The following is a 12,934-nucleotide window of genomic DNA, read 5'->3' as shown; positions in this document are numbered from 1 at the left end:
TTTCCAGGAATGTATTATAAAGGATATTAAGTCAGCAAATATTGTTTAGGGGCCTCGTGTGAACCTTGCATTGTGCTAGATCCTATAACACTGTACCAAGGACAGAAAATTTGCCACAGTCGGTCTATCCAGCCTACTACCCACTTGCTAACATTATCAACAAAAAAACGTTCTCTGGAAAATGTTCCACAAAGAAGGAACATTCATACAACCTTTCTAGCAGGCAATTTAGCCAACCGTAAAAAAAAAAAACTTTAAGGGCGCCTGGGTGGTGCAGTCAGTTAAGCGTCCGACTTCAGCCAGGTCACGATCTTGCGGTCCGTGAGTTTGAGCCCCGCGTCAGGCTCTGGGCTGATGGCTCAGAGCCTGGAGCCTGTTTCCGATTCTGTGTCTCCCTCTCTCTCTGACCCTCCCCCGTTCATGCTCTGTCTCTCTCTGTCCCAAAAATAAATAAAAACGTTGAAAAAAATAAAAAAATAAAAAAAACTTTAAAATTTTTACATAAGCTTTGACTCTGTAATTTTACTAAGAATTTATACTAAGGAAGTAATCAGAGATATACACAAAGGTGCAAGTGCAATGATGTGTATTGCGGTAGTATTTATAGTACTGAAAACAATCTAAATATACAAAACAGAGGACTGGGTAAATAATTCATTCAGTGTCCACATGATAGAATATTGTATATACATTAAAGTACTATTAATACAAGACTCTTGAAAGACAAGAAAAATCTATTGCTGACTGTGAAATTTGTTTTAATTTTATGCACAGAAAAAAACTGAAAAGATATACCTTAAATGTTGAAAAAAAATGGTTATCTCAAATTAATAGGATTATCAATGACCTTTTTTGAACTCCATGTTCTAAATTTTCCACAAGAAACAATCTTTTTTAGTTGGAAAAAATGAAAGTTACCTATGTTTTTAATGTTTAATGTTTATTTTTGAGAAAGAGAAAGAATGTGAGCAGGGTGAGGGGCAGGGGGGAGGAGAGGATCCAAAGAGGGTCCTGTATGGACAGCAGAGAGCCTGATGTGGGACTCGAACTCAAGAACCGCGAGATCATAACCTGAGCTGAAGTCAGATGCTTAAACCAACTGAGCCACCCAGGCACCCCTATTTTTTAAATTTGATACTCCTGGAGAAGGACTGCTTGTCTTCTTTATATAACATTAAGGAGTAACAATATTCCCAGCTTCTCCTGATGTAGCCATTTATAGTGTTGCATTTATAAATGTATCTAACGCTTTTAATCCTTTGACTTCTGGTTAGTAACTTCTTGTACTATTATTTTCTCAAAATAATTACATTCAAAGAAGATTGCAAGAAGTGTACAGGGAAGTCCCATGCACTGTTTCCTCAGTAGCCCCTAATGTTAGCATCTTATACAACTATAGTGAGCTCCTAATGCTAGCATCTTACATAACTATAGTGCAATATCAAAATCAAGAAATTGGGGCGCCTGGGTGGCTCAGTTGAGTGTCCAACTCTTGATTTCAGCTCAGGTCATGATCCAAGGGTAGTGGGATCAAGCCCTGCATCAGGCTCCATGCTGAGCACTGAGCCTCTCTTTCTCTCCCTTTGCCCCTCACCCCTGCTCACATGCTCGCTCGCTCTCTCTCTCTCTCTCTCTCACTAAACTAAAAAAAAAAAAAAAAAAAAACTTTTAATTAAAAAAAAAAAACAAGACAGGTGCTTGGGTAGGTTAAATGTCTGACTTCGGGGGCGCCTGGGTGGCTCAGTCGGTTAAGCGGCCGACTTCAGCTCAGGTCACGATCTCGCGGTCCGCGAGTTCCAGCCCCGCGTCGGGCTCTGGGCTGATGGCTCAGAGCCTGGAGCCTGCTTCCGATTCTGTGTCTCCCTCTCTCTCTGCCCCTCCCCCGTTCATGCTCTGTCTCTCTCTGTCTCAAAAATAAATAAAACATTAAAAAAAAATTTAAAAAAATAAATAAATGTCTGACTTCGGCTCAGGTTATGACCTCCTGGTTCATGAGTTCAAGCCCTGCATCCAGCTCTGTGCTGACAGCTCAGAGCCTGGAGCCTGCTTCAGATTCTGTGTCTCCCTCTCTCTATGCCCCTCCCCTGCTCACACTCTGTCTCTCTCTCTCTCTCTCTCTCTCTCTCTCTGAAAAATAAACGTTTAAAAAATTTTTTAAATCTCCTAATAGCAAAAGCCGTAAATTTTTAAAAACAAATAAATAAATAAGAAATTGACATTGGTATAATCTTCCTTGCTTATTCAGATTTTACCAGTTATAAATGTACTCATTTATGTCTGAGTGTATGGGGCGGTGGGTGTTTAATTCTATATAATTCTATCATACATATAGCCTTGCATAACCACCACCACAATCAAGATAAAGAACATTTTCATCACAACAAGGATCCCTCGTGTTACCCTTTTATAGCCACACTTACCTCCCTCCCTCTCCAATTCCCCAACCCTTAGCAACCACTAAATATCCATCAGTATAATTCTGTCACTTCAAGAATGTTATGCAAATAGAATCACACAAGTTATAACCTTTTCAAATTAGCCTTTTTCACTCAGAATAACTGTATAGAGATTCATCCAGGTTGTCACAAGTGTCGATAGTTTGTTCCTTTTTCTTATTAAGTAGTATTTCTAGGTATGGATATACTAGTTTGTGTGACCATTCATTCATGGAAGGGCATCTGGGCTGTGTTCCAGTTTTGAGCTATTACAAATAAAATTTCTATGGACATTCACATTTTACTATTTTTTTTTAATTTTTAATTTATGTCATCCAAAAACCCAAGAAAGCCTCCTCCTCCTATATACCAGGACTTGTTGAATGAATCTATGTTTGCCTTACTAATACTGGCACAGTTTTGTGAGAAAAAAAGCTAGATTAAGAAAAGACCAAGGAGGGGCAGCAGGATGGCTCAAGTCAGTTAAGTGTCTGAATTTGGCTCAGGTCATAATCTCCCAGTTTGTGAGTTCAAGCCCCACATGGGGCGCTGTGCTGACAGCACAGAGCCCGCTTAAGATCCTGTCTCCCTCTCTCTGTGTCCCTCCCCTGCCCACACTCTGGCTCTCTCAAAAATAAAAATAAACATTTAAAAAAGAAAGAAAGATGGGGCGCCTGGGTGGCTCAGTCGGTTAAGCGTTGGACTTCGGCTCAGGTCGTGTTCTCACGGTTCGTGGTTCAAGCCCCACACGGGGCTCTGTGCTGACAGCTCGGAGCCTGGAGCCTGCTTCTGATTCTGTGTCTCCCTCTCTCTCTGGCCCTCCCCCACTCACTCTGTCTCTCAAAAATAAATAAACATTAAAAAATTTTTTTAAAAGAAAGGAAAGAATATGGAGTTATACCATATTTTCTCTGTGAATTATACATTTTAATGTATTTGTCTCTGCCCCTTGACTATGAACTACATGGAGGCAGGGATCATGACTAAATTGCCTCTCCTCCTAGCGCAGGGCATAGGACCTAGCATAGACTAGGTGTTTAGAAAATGTTAGGATGTCTTGGGGAGGGTGAGGCTCAAGGATAGATGTTTATAACAAACTCCACAGGGGTGCCTGGGTGGCTCAGTCGGTTGAGCGTCCGACTTCGGCTCAGGTCATGATCTCGCGGTCTGTGAGTTCGAGCCCCACGTCGGGCTCTGTGCTGACAGCTCAGAGCCTGGAGCCTGCTTCGGATTCTGTGTCTCCTTCTCTCTCTGCCCCTCCCCTGCTCGTGTTCTATCAAAAATAAATAAACATTAAAAAAAATTTATAACAAACTCCACAGATTATACTAGGTAGTCAGTATTAAGAACTACTATTTAGCTGAATAAACAAAAATGGAGAGGGGAAAAAGGAAAGCTCATGATAGAAGAGAGCAGACTCAGGCTGGCAAGGGGACTTAGGTGCAGGACAGGGGTACTGACCTTCCATTATCTTTCTCCACCTTACAGAAAGTTCTGTGTCCAGATTAACCTCTAGACTGCATGGTAGGGAATCAGTAATTTCCAGCACTATGTTTGAGAAGTGCTATTGCTGAATCCCTATGTCTGACTGGGCCAGAGAAGACAGCTTTCATCTGCTCTGTGAGGTTTTACCTATTTGAAAGGCTGCTCCACACATCTTTGGAGCCACAGACACCTTGAAGAGTTTGATGGAAAAAGCATTTGGTGATATGAATTACCTAAAGGTGCTTATATGTTTAGATGGCATAATTATGTTTGGCAGAGCTCTGGAGAACAATGGCTCCTTATATTACTGAATCACCTGGGAAACAGCCTAAAACTGTCCCTTGACAAATGCCAGGCCTGCCAGACCTCAATAAAATACAGTGGACATATAAAATCACAAGAAGGGATGGGCAGACTCTAGAAATATCACTGGTCAGGTCCCAACATTTTAAAACATTAAGGGGATTCAGCAGACACTACAGGAGCTGGCTGAAGGATTGTTCAAAGATTGCAAAACCCCTCAATGAGTTTGCTCAGGGTGATCAGATCAGAACTGGAGCACACCTGAGTTGAAGAGGGAGAGGAAGGCAGGTCAAAATACCGGGGCCTGGCAGTTGGGAAGATCTGTGCTTGGGGCACAACTATGTTGCATATCAAAATAAAGCTGCCCTTGTAGGAGGTGGGAAACAACCCACCCCCCACCCCAAAATAAACAAATAAACAAAGCAGTTTTCACCCAAACTGCTCTCATGAGCCCTTCCTCTTGAGCTTTTGGAGATCGGCAGGCTGCCTCACTCAAAGTTCTGTTTTAGCACATGTTGTCTTCCACCACCAAGACCTTTTATAAATTGATGCCAGTTTTGAAGACTTCAGATCTGTGCTATGTCATAAAGACCCAGAGGTGAGGATAACCATCACATTTGCCAAGCAAGGTCTGACAGCTCATGAGACTTGGGATCCAATTTTGAAAATTGAGTTTGTAGCACAAAGTGAACAATTACAGACAACACCCTCGGGTACCTGGTGTCCTGGAAGGCAGAGCTTTGGAGCTGAAGGCAGGCCTAGGCGAATTGTTTGAGGAAAGGGCATTTCCTTTATGGGAGAGAGTTGAACTAATAGCTAAGTAGGGAGAGTGGGGAGGAAGGAGTAAAGCAAGTACAGGCTCGGTCTCTGGGAGTGAGAGGACACCTGCAAAATGCTTTCCCTAAGCTGGCTTGGAGCCAAGTCAGCTCTAACTCAAGAAGGTGAGCCCTGCTTCACTTTTCTTCACAGGCCCTCAAAATGCTTATTTTGGCCTCCACCTGCCCTACTGAGGGCTGCAGTTTAAAATCTCATAGTGGAAGGGCACCTGGGTGGCTCAGTCAGTTAAGCATCCGACTTTGGCTCAGGTCATGATCTCACAGTTTCTGAGTTCAAGCCCCAAGTCGGGCTTGCTGCTGTCAGCACAGAGCCCACTGCAGATATCCTCTCCCGCCCTCTTTCTCTGCCCACCCCTGACTCTCGCTCTGTCTCTCAAAAATAAATAAACATAAAAAAACTCATATTGGAATGTTGTAAGGGTATGACCCAGAGGTCCCTGTTCTCCTCCAAGCTGAGAACTGGCATGATCCCAGTGTATGCCCTGGGGTCTACCTTTCTTGAAGAAAAAGGGACCATGGCAGCCCAGGTGCTGACAACCACATTTTACATCAACAAAATAGCTGAAAACGATAGTAGTGTTGCCAAAAGCAGGACTGGTGAAAGCCAGAAAGAGCACAACTGATGTAGTATTAATGCAGTGGGCCCTCAGTAGCAACTGTGAGTATGGCCCTGAAGAAGAGGCCAGTAGATTATCATTATTCCTATAATTTGGGTTGATTACTGTACATTTTCATCCAAAAGAAGACAGTTTTGGGGGCACCTGGGTGGTTCAGTCGGTTAAGCATTCAACTCTTGGTTTTGGCTCAGGTCATGATCTCACGGTTCGTGAGTTCGAGCCCTGTCAGGCTCTGTGTTGGCGGCTTGGAGCCTGGAGCCTGCTTCAGATTCTGTGTCTCCCTTTCTCTCTGCCCCTCCCCTATGCACACTGTCTCTGTCTCTCTCAAAATAAATAAACTTTTTTTAAAAAGACAGTTTTGGAAAGTGGGGGAAAAAAGCCCTGAAGCCTTACAGGCTCGGGGTTGGATCCTGGTTCTACGACTACCTATGCGAGCTTGGGCAGGCCAGTGTCCTCTGTAACATGAAACACTCTAAATCACCATCAATAGTCACTGCACAGGCAGTGGCAGATGCAGCCTTTGTGGGGCCTAAAGCTTATGCTGTTTCATTTAAGTTTTTAAAAAGTGTAAAATGAGGTATAATCCTGAACATTTACTTAGAACGAAACATTAAATGACAAGAAATTACAAGTTTTAAAAACTGACAAAACCCACAAACATGACAAAATTTTTACAAACATTATATTTTTCATTGTATTAACTGGTACAACTCCTTGCTACCTTTTCTATATCCTTTCCCTGCATATCTTTTGATTACCTCTTCATCAGATATCACTTTTGGACTATAATGTCTATAGAGAGAAGAGGGAAACAATTTAGTTTTTCCTAAGACTTTAGAAAAGTTTCTTTCGGCTTCCCAACCCATCAATGATTAATGTCATGTAGATATTCTGGATTGTTGTCAAATTTGGGGAAACCTCTATCAAACCTCTATCATTTCTTTTATATGTAAACTGTGATTTTAGGCTATGTCAAGTTTTTTTACGTAATGACTAATCTTTTTAAATTTTTTTAATGTTTGAGAGAGAGAGATGTGTGAGTATGAGTGTGGGGGTAGGGGCAGAGAGAGAGAGAGAGAGAGAGGAGAGAGGAGAGAAAATCCCAAGCAGACTCTGAGGCTCTGCACTGTCAGCTCACAGCCCGATTGAGCCCTGAACTCAATCCCACAAACCGTGAGATCATGACCTGAGCCAAAACCACGGTAGACACTACCAACTGAGCCACCCAGGCACTCATGTAATGACTAATTTTAAATAAACTTTAGACTTACTGCTTTAAGAGTATTCCCATAAGTCATTTCTACACTGGTACAGCCACCAATAACTTAACTATATGCCGAAATGATAGCAAACCACATAAATATATCCTTCTAACCCCAAATAAATATATCTGAAATTCAATTTATCTTTTGTTGGATCCCCAAAAGAATAGCTCCAGTAAAGACAGAACTCTCCCTAGAAAGCAAACAAAGGCAGAAAATATAAAAAGAGCAAAAGTGTTTTCTGGGTTGGAAGAAGATAGACAATACTCATTTTTAATATATATATCTTATGTCTTCACAAGTAGATTTAAAGTTAATAAAAGTATTCCCCTCCCATATACATTTTTTTAATGTTTATTTATTTTTGAGAGAGAGAGAGAGAGAGAGAGAGAGAGAGCATGAGCGGAGGAGGGGCAGAGAAAGAGAGAGACAGAGCATCCGAAGCAGATTCTGTGCTGACAGCAGAGAGACCAAATCAGGGCTCAAACGCACCACCCACAAGATCATGACCTGAGCCCATGACCTGAACTGAAGTCAGATGCTTAACCAACTGAACCACCCAGGCACCGCCCCCCATACACATTTAAAGTAGTCTAGTATTGTGAACTCCATTGATACAATTTGAAAAACCATGCCCAGGAAGAATGAAGCCTCAGAGGAAACCTGATGGAGTTAATATAAGGCAGGAAAGGCTTCACCACCACTGAATTCTAAGCCTGTTCTGTGGCAAAAGACTTTCTAAAGGAGGGCAGCAAAGACAGAAATCCTAAGGAAAAGATGGGACAGATTTCACCATATTAAACTGAAAAACATCTGCAAGGTTAAAGCAAACAAAATCAAGCATTAAAAAAAACTAGGAGGGGCGTCTGGGTGGCTTAGTTGGTTAAGCATCCAACTTCGGCTCAGGTCATGATCTCACAGTTCTTGAGTTCGAGCCGTGCATCGGGCTCTGCGCGGACAGTTCGGAGCCTGGAGCCTGCTTCGGGTTCTGGGTCTCCCGCTCTCTCCATGCCCTTCCCCCACTCTTGTTTGCTCGCGCTCTCTCTCTTTCTCTCAAAAATAAAACATTTTTAAAAATTAAAAAAAAAACTAGAGAAAACAGTACTTGTTATTCATATTACAAAGGATTGATAGCCCAATACAGAAATCAATTAAAAATTTTAAAGCAATGAGCAATCCAAGAAGAGAACCATCAAAGAACATGAAGGGGCCATTTACCAAGAAAGAAATACAAAAAGGCAAAAATTGAAACTGGCAAGGAGTTAGGGAAACCAAGCCATCTCACCCTGTGGTTGGGAATGTAAATTAGTTCATCTTTATATAGAGGGCTATTTGACAATATAAAAATAACATAAACATTTATAAGGAGCTTGCTCTTTACTAAGTACTCTGTGAAGTGCTTTGCACTGATTAATTTATTCCATCCTCACTCAGCTTTACTGATACTCAGTGTGCATCATTTGTAATAATGAAGAACTCAACACTCCTCAGACACCCAACAATAGGGTTTGGTTAAATAGAACCTCTATACAATAGGATTGAAATGAGCTATACTTACTACATGGAAAACTCTCTAAAATATGGTTAAGTGTTAAAAAAGGCTACAGGGGCACGTGGGTGGCTCAGATGGTTAAGCATCTGACTTCCACTCAGGTCATGATCTCGTGGTTTTTGGGTTCGAGCCTCACATCAGGCTCTGTGCTGACAGCTCAGAGCCTGCAGCCTGCTTCAGATTCTGGGTCTCCCTCTCTCTCTGCCCCTCCCCTGCTTGTGCTCTGTCTCTCTCTCAAAAATAAACAAACATTTAAAACAATTTTTTTAAAGGCTGCAGAAAAGAATGTATACCATTTCCATAGTATAAAAATCATGTAAGTACATGTCTATATATAGACACATAAATATTATATAGATATATAGAGATAGAGAAAAATCTCTGGGATATATATCAAAATGAAAACAACAGTTACTTCCAGGTGGTGGGATTTTAGATTATCTTGATTTTCTGCTTTATAATTTTCCATTAATGCCTTCTGAATTTTTGCTATCACTGCTCCCGGGCAGCAGGAGTAAGGTCAGCTTGATGGGCATACAACCGATGCTGTCACACAGAGCCCCATGCTTACAAGAGCCCATGTTTAGTTTAATACTCTATTGTCACTATTTTGAAATTCTGAATAATTCATGAATAAGGGGTCCTACATTTTCATTTTGCACTGGGTCCTGCAAATTATGTAGCTGATCCTGTCAGGAACGTACCTTGCCTCTTCAGCTGTCACCCTGAAATGTGTTGTTCTGTGACCATCACCACCATAAGAACTTGCTATTTTCATTTTCCTTCCTTCATGTAGAAAGGTAAACCTCTTGACAAAGAGTCATTTGACTCATTTTTTCACTGTCAGCAGGCTGATCAACCCTCTCCCTAGAAGAAGAAGGAAAGTCTCTGAGGACCAACTATTTTTCTTCCCTATTCGATGTTAGCTTTACACTCTCTCCCAGTGCCAGCCCCAACAGAATGGATTATGGGTGTCCCTTAGAGTCTCCGCCTATACCTTCCAAAATGCCAGTCCTAGCAGGGGGTAAGATCTGGTCTCCTGAGTAACACAATCAATCCCAGTAACTACTCTAGTGTCAAACACACGTGTACGTTACCTATAATAAAAGGTCTTTAGGTCATTCAGTAATGGGGCCATGGCCATGAGATTTCCTTATAGCTTATTCCCATCAGCTATGCTTTTTATTGTCAAGAACACTTTCATATAATCTTCCACTTGGAGATTTCACTGTGCATTCCTCCCTTTGGATCTTTTGTAAAGATTTGTTTTTTGAAAAACTAGCCACTCCCCATCCCTAAGAAATCATGCTTTTGAAATGTCAAAATAATGTCCCTAACCACCTTTATCTCTACCTTTGTTTCCTATTTCTAAGGCAGTATCTACTCAGAGGAAAGAGGGTCACAGTCCTATAGCAACTGAATTCCCTAAAAAACAGGGGTTGGGATATCTTACCAAAAGTTTCATGAGGTCAATTTATATTTTATCCACCTAATATTTTATCTGCATGCTATTTAATCCTTCAAATAAATCCAGTTCACTAGATAAGCATTATAGAAATCACATCTCCCCTAGGGAATTCTTTTGGTCCAAATATCTTCTACTAGCTTTTCTGACATGACAGTCAAAATTCCCAGTTCTTGAGTGACCTCTATTGTCCCACACTTGTCACAGAAACAAAAACCTTCTACTTTTGGGTATTTTTGAATATACCCAAAAGGATAGAGAACAATGCAATTAAGTTGCAGGTATCTGTTACTCAGCTGCAGCGATTACATTCTGCCAATCTCAGTCATCACTCTTTAATTTTGTTTCTTGATTTAGAGGAGATTTTGAGCATTAGGTTCTCACTAGGAATACAGCCAAATTCATATTCTCACTTGAAATAAAGCTGTCACCTCAGCAGCAGTTGTCTAGTTAAGATCTAAAAGCATCCCCATTCCCAGATTCCTCATCTCTAACCAACCTGCTTCCCCGGCTACCCCCACCTCTGAGCTGCAACCAGCACCTCTCCCAGCTGACTGATCTAATCCTTTCCACAGGACAGGAGGACTCTGAGAACACGTTTGTTCAGCACACTACACGACAGGCAAAACTGCCTTCTGACCCGTGTCCCAAGGCAATTCCATTTCACTCCTCTACCTTCTGGGGAGGCGAACAAATGACAGCATTCAAACAAAATTCTTTTTTTTTTTTTATCTTTTATTCAAAGATCCATTTAAAAGCATGCCTGGGGTCTATGCACGTGGAAGTGGGTATGAAGCAAAGAAGGCAAGAGCAAGGCTCAGAGGGAATAAGATGGAGAATGAAGTTATGGGTCACAGGAAAGGAAGCGGTAGTTCTAGGCTGCCTCTGGCACTTGATCTCCTTTCATCTTTCCAACAACTTCAGGTATGTGAATTCCCATTTTACATATGAGGACAGTGAGGGAACTCAAACCTCAGAAGTCCTGTGGCTCAAGGTACCCAGGCTGTGAATGCTGGAGGAGGAATTGAATCTTACCGGACTCCAAAGCTGTGCTCTATCTACCTAAGTGGTAGGGTTGGGAGCACTGGGCACGGGCACAGGACATTTGTTGAGGTCCCCAGGACAAACCCTTCTGAGGCCTTAGCCTGCAAACAAATGCCACTTTGTAATTAGACTTTCTCTCTTCCTCAGCAGATGGTCCCCTAAATTAGTTGAAGCCTGTGGGCCTTAAATATAAAATAAGCGGATGCATCTTGATTATAATATGGCACTTTGGTTTTAGTTGCAAGTGTTATGCTTAAAATGTAAGAATGTGATTGACTTATAGCATTTTCTTTTTAAAGGATAAAAGTTCTTTGTGCTTGATCAGCCCAGCCCTGGATGTCCGGCTGCTCTCCATTACAGACAGAATGACACCCAGCCAGGCTGCCAAAAATAAGAGTTCTGCAGCCATTTTCCTCGGTTGGGCCTGGGTTACGTGACCCTCACCCAATCCATACTGCTGAGGTGACACCTCTGAGACCCAGTGGAGGCAGTTCGTGCTCTTCCTCCCTTCGCCAGACTAGGCAAGATGTGTTTCCTCAAGAAGCCCCCCACTTGCTGGAATATTCTCCACCCAGCTCTTCTTTGCCGCCAGCATTTACTTGCCCCTGCCTGGCTCTAGAAGCTGATCTATCTAAACCAGACATTCTCCCTTTTCTTCCCCACTGAGCTGGGGGGAAAGAGGCAGCTTTGAGACCTGCTTCTCTTTTACTCACACTTAGTATGCCTGTTTTGTCTGTATGTAAAGGCCCCCTCACCTACAGCTAGGAAAAATCCTGCTCTTATATCTAATTTTGGAAGTGAGAAATCAGTCTTTATGCAGAGACACACACTTCCTCCACAAAGCATGGCAGCTGGGGGTGGAGTGGAGGCAGCAGTGAGGTTGCAGGATCCAGGTGGGATAGGGAAGAAGGCAATGCTGAAAGAGAGAGAGGGACAGTCTTCTCAGGGAAGAGAGACGTCATCATAGGGTTAAGCAGGCAGCAAGGAAGGTGAATTCACAAGTCAGGAAAAAGAGAGAAGGGACTAAGCACCAAGCACTATGCTAGATGCTTTACATATACCAAGTGAGGAGGGACTGGAAATGAGAAATGTATTAATGCTATGACACCATTCAGTCAAGAAGTAATGAAGGACTTAGTAGAATAGTAGCAGTTTGAATGGAAAAGAAAGGATAGAAACAGGATTCACTGTGAAGGGAGTTTCAGCCTAACTTACCAATTGGTTGGATGCAGAGGTCAGGGAGGAGGAAACCAAGAGAGCTTTAGGTTTTCATAATAAGTGACTGGGAAGATAGGTGACATTAATAGGAATATGACTGTCAGGAGATGGATATGTAGGCAAGGTTGATCAATTTGGTTTGGGACCTATTTAATCTTTCAAATGTTTTATAATTAAAATTTTCAAACATAGAGGAAAAACTGAGAGAATAGGGTATTAAAGCCCTATACCCATTACCCAGCTCAACGATTATCAACTCACGGCCAATCTCGTTTCATCAGGAGCCTTACCTAGTCCTCCTTTCCCCTTTCCCCAACTGGATTATTTCAAAGTAAATCCCATAAATACGATACCATCCATAAACACTTCAGTATCTATTTCTAAAAGATACTCTTCACATAGCCACATACAATTATCTTAACTAAAATATTAACATTAAGCCTTTAATGCCATCAAATACTTAATGTCATCAGTAAGTATTCAAATTTCCTCATGTCCTCCTTGTTTATTTATAGTTGATTGGTTAAAAGCAGGACCAGATAAACAGATCAACTGAATGCAAGATTCTGTCTAAAACAGCCATATGGAGATATCAAGCAGGCAACCGAAATTTGGGGTCCAAAACTCAATGAAGAGGTAAAGGCCAGGAATACAGATTTAGAAATCATCTTCCCCGAGTGAATGATATTTGAATAAATGAAACTACTGAGTAGATAT

The 12,934-nt window shown here is 41.8% G+C and overlaps 1 long non-coding RNA gene across 3 annotated transcripts in view; it reads right to left on the bottom strand.

The window, feature by feature from the left end:
• LOC123595274 overlaps positions 1-12,934 on the bottom strand; it is a 165,072-nt gene that overhangs the window by 146,079 nt on the left and 6,059 nt on the right. The gene's annotated exons all lie outside the window — the stretch shown is intronic.

This window comes from Leopardus geoffroyi, chromosome X (assembly GCF_018350155.1).
Source record: "Leopardus geoffroyi isolate Oge1 chromosome X, O.geoffroyi_Oge1_pat1.0, whole genome shotgun sequence".
Classification (NCBI taxonomy): domain Eukaryota; kingdom Metazoa; phylum Chordata; class Mammalia; order Carnivora; family Felidae; genus Leopardus; species Leopardus geoffroyi.
This window is presented reverse-complemented; position numbering and strand designations above follow the sequence as displayed.